Source organism: Amborella trichopoda, chromosome 11 (assembly GCF_054954075.1).
Source record: "Amborella trichopoda isolate Santa Cruz 75 chromosome 11, AtrichopodaSantaCruz75HAP2 v2.0, whole genome shotgun sequence".
In the NCBI taxonomy this organism is placed as follows: domain Eukaryota; kingdom Viridiplantae; phylum Streptophyta; class Magnoliopsida; order Amborellales; family Amborellaceae; genus Amborella; species Amborella trichopoda.
Genome location: NC_142346.1, coordinates 15683721 through 15696004, shown reverse-complemented (window position 1 = coordinate 15696004; position 12284 = coordinate 15683721).

Here is a 12284-nt window from a genome sequence, read left to right as displayed (position 1 = left end):
TTGTCGTCCCAAGTAAGTAACCTATATACCCCATCAACGTCTTGGATAAGTCCAAACGTACCTCATTGGCGTCCCGGATGAGTCTAAATAGTCCCTACCGGCATAACCAAATAAGTCCAAACTATCCCTGCAGATCCAAACATACCTCACCGGCGTCCCGATGAGTCCAAATAGTCCCTAGCGATATAACTGGATAGGTCCAAACAATCCCTGCAGGTCCAAACGTACCTCACCGGCATATTGGATGAGTCCAAATAGTCCTTATCGGCGTCTCGGATAGATCCACACATACTTAAATTATCTCAGAAACTCTTTAACATCATAAAGCTTCAACATCGTATATTCAGAGTGTCATTGAAATCATTAACAGGACTTCACTTGAAGTAATTTAAACAATTACTTTCATTGAAATATTTGTAAGTAACCAATCAAACAATTTGGATAAAAATTTCAGAAGGTAGCAGATCGAACATCTATATTTGAAGTGGAATCCAATAGGCAGTCCATTATCAATATTAGAGCTTTTATAGAAATCCAAGGTTAAACACATAAATATAACAATTTTATGGGATGTAATTTCATAATTAATTATTTTAAAGGAATAGGTAAAACTTATAGTATCTAAAATTCATAGACAAACAAAAGTACAATTAAATGCAGAAATGCGTAAATCTCACAGTATTGGCAGTATTATAATTAATTGCAGAAAAATCAATTTTTCGCTTAATGATTTTACCAGAAATGACCTCACTTACACATAAATTTTACAGTGTCTAAAAGTCATAATAATAGGCAGAAATTTTATTTTTAATAATTCACAATGTCTAAATTTCTAATAAACAAAAATAATAATTTTAACAGAAAAAATGATACCATATGCGCATAAAATTACAGTATAAAAATGGTGAATTGGCTATTTTTCAGGATAATGAGATCATTTACCTATAATATTTGAAAGGGAACTTTCGGTAAAAATTCAGCTAGAGAGAAGGAGTTCACTGTGTTCTTTAATTCACAAAGAGGGCTCAACTTTACTGAGAGGGAGGGGCGTAAGAGAGAGTGTTTTTGCATAGAGAGATTCCAACTCGTTCTCCTCTTTTCAAACACAAAAAAAATATTATTATAATATATTATTAACCCACCACATACATGAGGTGTTTAGAAGGTGTTACATTAACACTTAATGCCCACGTCTCTAGAGGACGTGGTACAAGAAACAAAAGGCGAAGATAAAAAGAGCAAAAAAAAAAAGATGGTCCCTAAGGACCAAATGATTTGCATAGAACATCAAAGGTCAAATGTGTTTTTTTTTTTTTTTTTTTTTTTTTTTTTGAAGTTTAGTATTGTTACATTCTTCCCCCCTTAAAGAAATTTAGTCCTTTAAATTTGTGTACTTGATTGCTGAAAAAGATAGGGGTTTTTTTCTCTGATTTCATCTTCTCGTTCCCAAGTTGACTCCTCTCTCGAATGATGCTGCCACAATACGCGAACCAAAGGAATCTCTTTGTTGCGCAATACCTGCACGCTCCTATCCAGTATCAATCTTGGCTGCTCAATAAAGGTCAGGTCCTCCCTGAACGGTAAAGGTTCATATTTCAGGACATGGGATGAGTCGGGCTGACATTTTCGTAATGAGGATCAATGGAAGACATTATGGATGTTTGGTAATTCAGGCGGTACGGCAAGTCTATAAGCGACACCATCGACTCTCTCCAGGATTTCAAAGGGTTTGATGTAACGGGGGCTCAACTTTCCTTTCTTGTCGAATCTCATGATGCCCTTTATTGGCGACACCTTTAGGAAGACCCGATCACCTTCCTCAAATTCAAGGTCTCTCCGTCGGTTATCGGCATAACTCTTCTGCCGACTCTGAACTATCTCGAGCCTTTCTCGAATTAATATTATCATATCTAAGGTTACCTGGACGATTTCTGGTCCCAAAAGCCTTCTTTCACCAACCTCGTCCTAACAGACGGGTGACCTGCATCTCCTTCCATACAGGGCTTCATATGGTGCCATTTGAATACTAGTTTGGAAGCTATTGTTATATGCAAACTCAATCAGGGATAAATGGTCATCCCAACTTCCTTTGAAGTCAATGACACAGGTCCTTAGCATATCTTTCAAGGTCTAGATGGTCCTCTCTAATTGTCCATCAGTTTGGGAGCGAAAGGCGGTACTAAAAGTAAGTTTCGTCCCCATGGCTGACTGTAGCCTAGCCCAAAATTTAGAAGTAAACCGAGTGTCCCTGTCCGATACAATACTGATCGAAACTCCATGTAACCGTACTATTTCCTTAATGTACAACTGGGCTAGTCAATCCAAAGTGTAAGTCATGCGAATTGGTAGGAAGTGAGCAGCTTTAGTCAGCCAGTCCACAATGACCCAAATGCTATCATGCCCCAAACTTGTTCTAGGCAAACCAGAGACAAAATCCATAGAAATGTGCTACCACTTCCACTCTAGCACGGGTAAAGGCTGCAACAACCCAGCAGGCTTCTGATGCTCAGCTTTTACTTGCTGACATGTTAGGCACTTGGATATAAATAGTGCTATTTCCTTTTTCATGTCATTCCACCATTAAGTTTTCTTCAGGTCCTGATACATCTTAGTACTTTCGGGATGTATAGTATAACGGGAGTAATGTGCTTCTTCCAAGATAGATTTCTTTACATTCTCATCATTCGGGACACAAATCCGACCTCTAAATCTCAATATATCATCGTTGCTTATAGAAAATTCGTCTCTCTTTCCCAACTTCACCTCTTCTGCAATTTTTATAAGCGGAGGGTTCTTATTTTGTGCCAACCGAATCTGTTGAATTAATTGGGGCTCTGCCTTAATATTGGCAATCATATCTACCACACCATTAAAAGACGAAGCAAGATGCCACTCCACTATTTCTTCTAACAATTTCATTTCTTGAATCATTATATAAGCTAAAACTCCTGCAGATTTCCTACTTAGAGCATCGGCCACAACGTTAGCCTTTCTTGAATGATAATGGATTGTACAATCATAGTCTTTTAGGAAATCCATCCATCTTATCTGCAGCATATTCAAATCTTTCTGGGAAAATAGGTATTTCAGACTCTTATGATCTGTGTATATTTCGAATTGCTCATCATATAGATAATGCCGCCAAATTTTCAAAGCAAATACTATTGCAGCTAGCTCCAAGTCATGAATTGGATATTTCTTCTCATATTCTTTCAACCGCCTGGATGCATATGCCACTACCTTCCCATGTTGCATTAATACACAGCCCAAGCCTTTATGTGAAGCATCACTATAAATCACAAATCCCCCACTCCCCTTAGAAATTGTTAAAATAGGTATTGAAGTCAATCGAGCTTTTAGTTCTTGAAAACTCTCTTCACATTCCTTTGTCCACTCAAATTTGACATTTTTCTATGTCAATCGAGCTAATGGAGTTGCAAATCGAGGGAATGCTTCTACAAATCTTTTGTAATATCCTGCCAATCCCAAATAACTTCGAATTTCAGTTGCATTGCTTGGTTGTTTCCAATTAACTACGGTTTCAACTTTTGAAGGATCAACTGATAAGCCTTCCTTTGACATCACATATCCTAAAAATGTCACTTGTTCAAGCTAAAATTTACATTAACTTAGTTTGGCATACAACTTCTTTTCTCTTAGTGTTTGCAATACCATTCTTACACATTGTTCATGTTCCTCCCGATCCTTGGAATAGATTAGAATATCATCGATGGATACCACAATAAACCTGTCTAAAAAAAACTTAACAATTAGATTTATCAAATCCATAAATGCAGCTGGTGCATTGGTTAATCTAAAAGACATGACTAAAAATTCATAATGGCCATACCTTGTTATGAAAGCGGTCTTGTGAATATCATCACTTTTAATCTTAAGCTGATGGTACCCAAATCTAAGATCAACTTTTGAAAATACTTGTGATCCTTGTAATTGATCGAATAAATCGTCAATTATAGGTAGTGGATACTTATTTTTCACTGTCACTTGGTTTAACTGTCTATAATTGATACACTACCTCATGGTCCCATCTTTCTTTTTAACAAACAATAGTGGAGCACCCCAAGGTGACACACGGGGTCTGATAAAACCTTGCTCTAGTAATTCTTCCAATTGTTGTTTAAGTTCCTTAAGTTTTGCTGGTGCCATTCGGTAAGGGGCCTTAGAAATTGGGGCTATCCTGGGAAGTAACTCAATAGAGAATTCAATTTCCCTGTCAGGTGGTAACCTTGATAATTCCTCAAGGAATACGTCAGTAAATTCTTGGATGAGTCCAAGTTTATCTTTTCCTTTCTATCTTCTTTAATATAGGCAAGAAAACATTGACATTCTTTTCAAATGAAACGATTAGCCCGAATGGAGGAGATTAAAAATGGTGGGGAGGCTTCTTTGATGCCTTGGAGGTAAAATACTGGTTGATTTGGAATACAAAAGGTAACCACTTTCTTTTAACAATCAATACTTGCATGGTATGCAGAGAACCAATCCATGCCTATGATCACATCAAAGTCTTGAATTTTTAGGAGTATTAAATCCACTAAAAGTTCCTTTTCTTCTATCCTTATTACACAAGATTTGTATACTAGATTGGTATTAATTAAATTCCCCATTGGTGTGGCTACCTTTAAAAGGTATTCCAATTGTTCTGGTTCTACCCTTAAATGTTATATAAAGTGTGGTGACACAAATGAATGAGTAGATCCAGGATCAATCAAAACATGAGCTGCTTTTTGAAAAATAGAAAGAGTACCTTGGATCGCCGATTTGGAGGCCTGAGCGTCTTTCTGAGTGATCGCGAATATTCTTCCCTTCGTCTGAGGTTTTTGGGCTGCCTCTTCAGGCTTCGAATGTTGCTGCATTTTTAAGGCAGGACAATCTTTGATCTTGTGCCCCAACTTCCCACATTGGAAACAAGCTCAAGTTTCCCAATACCAAGGTCTCATCCCATGTTTCTTCCCACATTTTTTACAAGGCTCTAGTGGGCTTTGAAATGGCGTGGGCCTTGGCCTTTTGTTTGCTCCTTCAAATTGTTGTCGATTAAATGGTATTGCCCTACTCTGACTTCTCTGGTTTTTCTTCTTTTGGTAATCTTCGCAATCTTTTTCAACAATTTGGGCTCGATATACTATTTCGACACAAGTTCCTAATTTTAAGACTGATATTCTGCTTCTGATGGCTGGTCTAAGGCCCTTTTCAAATTTTTTCACCTTTCTTGCTTCATTGTTGACCATATATGGTGCAAACCTGGCCAATTAAATAAACTTGACCTCATACTGTGCTATTGTCCTGTTTCCTTGGACTAATTCAAGAAATTCCATTTCTTTTTCATCTCCAATAAAATCTGAAAAGTATTTTTCATTAAATGTCTCTAAAAATACTTCCCAAGTCAAAGGTTTATTTTCTAGGACCAATACTCCTTTTGCCATCCGCCACCAATGTTAGGTTTCACCTTCCAACATAAAGACCGCCAAAGTGACCTTCTTATCATCAAGACATTCCATTACCTCGAATATTTTCTCCAATTGCATAATCCATCCATCAGCTTCTAGTGGGTTTGCAGCACCTTAAAAAGAAGGTGGGTTTAATTTCTTAAATTGTTCAATATTACACCCACCATTTTTCGTAGTTGACTGCCTTGTTGTATTATTGTTTTCCATCTGATGTTGCCTAAGGGCAACCATATTTTCCAAAGCTTTATGAATTCCCTCCATATTAGCTTCAGCCATTCAGGATCTTGACCTTGTACTAATCTGTACATACAATAAATATGACTTAGAGTACATTCTTTTCAAATTTCCTAAGAATCTGAAACCTATTGCTTTGATACCATAATTGTCACACCCCAAGATTTATAACACTGGAATCCCTGAGATATAACAATCCATCTTTAACAAAACGAAATTTATCTACTTCACCATTTATTGCACTAAAACAGATTTTTCCATTTCTAAGAGTATGTACAAAGTCTACTCATAACAAGTATTAACATGAAGGTTTAGATATACATCTGTTGATAGGACAAAATTTACAATAGTGAATTTGAACCAAGTCACAAAGAGAAAATTTCATCATAACTATGACTTCTTCCGAAGTTGGTCCTGTTGTTGCTTCAACTAGGGAGGGTGCAATTACCCTGAAAATTTTTTACCATAGTTTGATGAGTTTGGCTACTCAGTAAGTGATCATTATAGTCCTCAAAAATAATCATAGTCGGAAGATGTAAGAATTTTCACAAAGAAATGTCTATTAGAAATAATGCGAGTCAAAAAACATTTATGGATACAATTTCACTTTCAGAAATGCACAATTAAACATAATCCAAATGATTGAAATGCATATAAATATTTTAACAGCAATGCATAACTCAAACGATTTCACAAAATACCCTACTGGCGTCCCAAGTAAGTCACCTATATACCCCATCAGTGTCCTGAATAGGTCCAAACAATCCCTGTAGACCTCACCGGCATCCTGGATGAGTCCAAATAGTCCCTACCGGCATAACCAGATAAGTCCAAACAATCCCTGCAGATCTCGATGAGTCCCAATAGTCCCTAGCGACATAACCAGATAGGTCCAAACAATCCCTGCATGTCCAAACGTACCTCATCAGCATATCGGATGAGCCCAAATAGTCCTTATCGGCGTCCCGAATAGGTCCACACATACTTAAATTATCTCAGAAACTCTTTAACATCAAAAAGCATCAACATCGTATATTCAAAGTATCATTGAAATCATTAAAAGGAATTCACTTAAAGTAATTTAAACAATTACTTTCATTGAAATATTTGTAGGTAACCAATCAAACAATTTGGATAAAAATTGCAGAAAGGTAGCAGATCGAACATGTATATTTGAAATGGAATCCAATAGGCAGTCGATTATCAATTTAAGAGCTTTTATAGAAATCCAAGGTTAAACACATAAATATCACAGTTTTACGGAATGTAATTTCGTAATTAATTATTTTACAGGAATAGGAAAAACTTATAGTATCTAAAATTCATAGACAAACAAAAATACAATTAAATGCATAAATGCGTAAATCTCACAGTATTGGTAGTATTATAATTAATTGCAGAAATATTAGTTTTTCACATAATGATTTTACCAGAAATGACATCACTTACACATAAATTTTATAGTGTCTAAAAGTCATAATAATAGGCCAAAATTTTATTTTTAATAATTTACAATGTCTAAATTTCTAATAAACAAAAATAATAATTTTAACAGAAAAAAAATGATACCATATGCGCATAAAATTAGAGTATAAAAATGGTGAACAGGCTATTGTTCAGGATAATGAGATCATTTATCTATAATATTTGAGAGGGGACTTTCGGTAAAAATTCGGCTAGAGAGAAGGAGTTCACTGCGTTCTTTAATTCACAAAGAGGGCTCAACGTTATTGAGAGAGAGGGGCGTAAGGGAGTGTTTTTGTAGAGAGAAAATCCAACTCGTTCTCTTCTTTTTAAACACAAAAAAAATATTATTATAATATATTATTAACCCACCTCATACATGAGGTGTTTAGAAGGTGTTACATTAACACTTAAAGCCCACGTTCCTAGAGGACGTGGCACAAGAAACAAAAGGTAAAGGCAAAAAGAGTAAAAAAAATGATGGTTCTTAAGGACCAAATTATTTGTATAGACCATCAAAGGTAAAAGTTTCTTTCTTTTCGTTTGTTTTTTTTTTTTTTTTTTTAAGTTTAGGATTGTTATATAAGCGGAGTGAGCTATAAGCCCCATAAGTAGATCACTACCCTTGCATTCCTACCTACATGTATATATATAATAATATGGTCTATGGTTCATCAGAAAATCATATTAGCATCACAGAGTAGGATCGTGCATAAGAATATATATATATATATATATATATATATATTTGTCGTGTATAAAGAGAGTAACATTCAAATATCATAATATCCATTGTTCTTGAGATGGCAGATACATCTATGCTCATTACAATTACAGTCAGATATTCACACAGAATTGTTTGAAGACATTTTTCTGCACCATGGATCCTCGATGCGAAATAAAAGGGAGAAGTCGGTCAATAAAGCCTAACAAACAGTGGAAATTTCAACAGTATCAAAATGGCCCCAGAACTGGTCAAGATCTTCATAAGACTTCAAGAAGTCTCCTGCCAAGTTTCATCGCATTCCGACATGTCAAAGGCAGTGCAGACTGAGAAACAGCTTCGGTAAAATCAGCCTCCATCACCTTGAAATGGACCCCTATAACTAGAGTTCTATTTTTGGTGCAATAAATTGCTGTGAGACCACTGCCATTGAAATTGGCACGGTCGAAAGCCTCTATGGTTCAAGTTTCGACTTAATCGAGCACTCCAGGACAAAGTTATGGGTAAAACACCGAAAAGGTACAGGTTGCACACTATTCCCATGTGGCCTCCCTGCACCATAGCACCATTAAATGTGACTGCTTTTGCAGCCTCGGGCAGTAACTTTCAGGGTCTATACTCGTCCCGAGTCGGATGATGCTCAAAGTTTGTGAGCGTGTCCGTCTCGTCAAGACGAGGGTTTTGATATGTGGCAAGCGTCGTGACGACGCCTGAGCAAGGAGAAAAGCTAGAGAGAAGTTGCTGATCCATGAAGAACGCTGCAGAAAAATCAGTAGCAACACGCCTCTCTCGAGTGGCCAAATCACGACGCTCGTACATCGGATTGATGCAAGACTGGTTCCATCACGTGCGTAAGGTTCATGGATAACATTGGTCTGAACCCCGCGCATGATGAACGGTCGGATTTCACACAAAGCCAATAAACTGACTGCAAATTTGGACGCCGAAATTTCATATTCCGACCAAACTCAAAACTCACGAAATCTTCGTCCTGGCACGAAATCGAGATGCGTTTGTTGCCAATCGTGACGGCATGCTTAGTGTGATCAACTGAAGAAATCACGGTAAAACAACAAGAAACGAGCACATTATCGATCCGAAGTATTCAAGCTTCATCCAAATTTTAAGTCACATGATCGTGGCTTAAAAACATGATCCATGGCTCGAAATTGGTATCAATCAATCGTCATGCCGAGCCCTACAAGAAAATAATCATCTTTCGGTCAAACGGGCACCAGAGCAACCCCGGATCATTTACGAAATATCACGTACATTCAAGGGCAGTAGCAAGGACTGTTTTGAACTTTTATGCATTGTTAAGCAAGGGCAAAACAATCATTTTGTATCTATTTTTAAAATTTCTTTAATTCAATTAAATCTTAATTTTTAGCAATTAAGTTTAATTTTAATAAATCTACCCATGTTTGAACAAAAGATTATATATATCACAAATGACGGACATGGTATGCACCCACAAAGGCCACCATGGGTAAAATAAGTCAAAAAGAAAAAGACGGGCATAGTGAAAACCCACAAGGGCACTATGGGCAAGATTGTCAAAATAAAGGGGGTGTGGTGAAAACCCTTCGGGGAACTAACTCTCAAATGACGGGCGTGTTGATCCTCCCCTACAGGTCATCACAAGTAAAAATGTCAAACGCCCATGTAGCAAGACGTTAAACTACACAACATATAGTCCATTCGCACGACTATAAACTGTTTCATGTTCCTACATGTCTCCAGGGGGTTACCACATGACACCCTCCTACACCTCCTCTACTACATCCTTCTTCACAAGCCCTTGTGAAAGGACACCACCCCTTTGACATGTCCTCCCTAATCAAGGTGTACCTCTGTTGCAACTGTGAGGCTTCGAAGCAAAGTGTGCATTTCAAAGCATGTGCCCGCCTCTACAAAGCCATATATTAAAGAGGTGTACCGTAGCTCCGACTGTGAAGCTTCGAAGCAGAGCATGCAACCATCAAAGCATGCGCCCACCTCTATAAAGCCATATATTAAAGAGGTGTACCACAGTTCCGATTGTGAGGTTTCAAAGCAGAGCATGGAATCGTCAAAGCATGCGCCCGCCTCTATAAAGCCATAAATCAAAGAGGTGTACTACAGTTCCAACTTTGAGGCGTTGAAGCATAGCATACACTTCAAAGCATGAGCTCGCCTCTACAAAGCAATATCACAAAGAGGTGTACCACAGTTCCAACTGTGAGGCTTCGAAGCAAAGCATGTAACCATCAAGTTATGCGCCCACCTCTACAAAGACATATATTAAAGAGGTGTACCACAGTTTTAACTGTGAGGCTTCAAAGAAAAGCATGCAACGCATGTTCCCGCCTCTACAAAGCAATATCTCAAATAGACATACCATAGTCTCAACCATATACCCCTACACCTGATAGGGTGCTTTCACCACCCATTCCACGCATCATAATTACCTCAAGACTCTCCTGGCCTCCATTTTTCCAGTTGAGTCACACCACTCATAGCCCCCTTAAGCCTCCATCATGCACCTTTAACTACCCATGACCCCACTTCTTGTCATGCGTACCCTTATGCTAGACCCCATTACCGTCGAGCGAGTTCTACCACTATGTGCTCCGGCCTGTCATCCTCAGTGGAGTTACATGAACCCTCATCCTTCACCCCAGGGAGTCACACTTGCCCTCTTAATCCCCAGTGAAGTTCGCTTTTGTTTGCCACTCCTCGTAAGGCCACCATCTTCATCTAAAACTCTCTGCTTGTGTATAGCCTTAACTATTTTATCCCTAGGGAGCCAGATTGCTCTCCACAGACCTATCCCCCATGCAGCTTCACCTACATGGTGACCCTCACAATTGTCTGTGCTGCATGACCGTAAACTACACAGCCATGGTCTAGGTGCACGACCCTAAACAGCATGGTCCAAACGATATGACCTTAAACTGCAGCGGAGGTCTAGTTGCTCGACCTTAAAACTGCATGGTCCTAGCTGTAGGACTTTAAACTGCATAGCCATATATGACCTTCAACCATAGTGCACGTCCTGGCCACATGACGTTAAACTGCTTTGCACAGGTCCCGGAGGCATGACCTTAAAGACGCCCCACATATGCGCACATGACCTTTACGTGAAACTTCACGCACGCCTTCCCTAATCGACCCATTCGTGTACACACACCACTTTCATTGCTGCCTCAATGAGTCCATATCCCTTCACTACCATTTATCATTCCCCAGTGAGTTTCACCCATGCTCACAAAATGACAAACCATCCCGCCATCCATACTCGCCGTCAGCTAGTGGGTCACCGCTTTTCACCCACCATTCATACATCATTTATCTTTCATAGGTAACCTCGTGTCATCTCCCCAAAGTGAGTCAAAACCACCACCATACTCACTCCATGGCCTCCACAGACTGCCATTCATCACCACTACGGTCCAGCTGTATGACCTTAAACTATAGTGCACATTCTGGCCGCATGACATTAAGAGGCTTCGCATAGGTCCCGACAGCATGACCTTAAACATGCCTTCACAATAAAAAAAGAAAATAATGGTGTATACTTGGATAAGGGAACCCCATAAGTAAAAATAACTGACGGGCATGGTCACGAAACCATGAGTAAAAAAGTTCCGTGACAACATAAAACCAGGCACGGTGAAAACCCAAAAGGGTGCCGTGAGGAAAAATAGATGAAAAGGGTGGACATGGCCGAAAGGTCATGGGTAAAAGAGCCCTGAATAAAAGGAACTTGGTGAAAACTTTCTTTATAGTGCCACTTCCCTAGTCCAGGTGAAAACCTGAAAAAGGGCGCTTGGACTAACAAAGCAGGTTTACGTAGCATCACAGCCTCAACCGACACCCAATTGCCAAACATGCATAATTCTTGCTAGCATGGTCCACATAAAATCCTCAGCTGCTAGCATCCAATCACAACACAAAATGGCTCACCCAAGAGTGAGAGCCTCACAAGATCTCCCAAACTTCGACACCAAACACAAAAAAGTCCCTGAGGGTGCAGGCGATGAACAATAAATCCCTCAAAAACAAAAAGAGTCCCAGAGGGAGCGAACGATGAATAATAAATCCCTAAAAAACAAAAAGAGTCCCTGAGGGTACGGGCAATGAATAATAAATCCATCAAAAACAAAAAGAGTCCCAGAGGGTGCGGGCGATGAACAAATAAATCCCTCAAAAAGAAAAAGAGTCCCTGAGGGTGCGGGCGATGAACAATAAATCCCTCAAAAACAAAAAGAGTCCCTGAGGGTGCAGGCGATGAACAATAAATCCCTCAAAATAAAAAAGAGTCCCTAGGGTGAGGACGATGACTAAAAGATCCTTCAAAGACACAAATGGCCCCCAGAGGTACTGTCTGATAGGGTGAGGACCGTAAATAC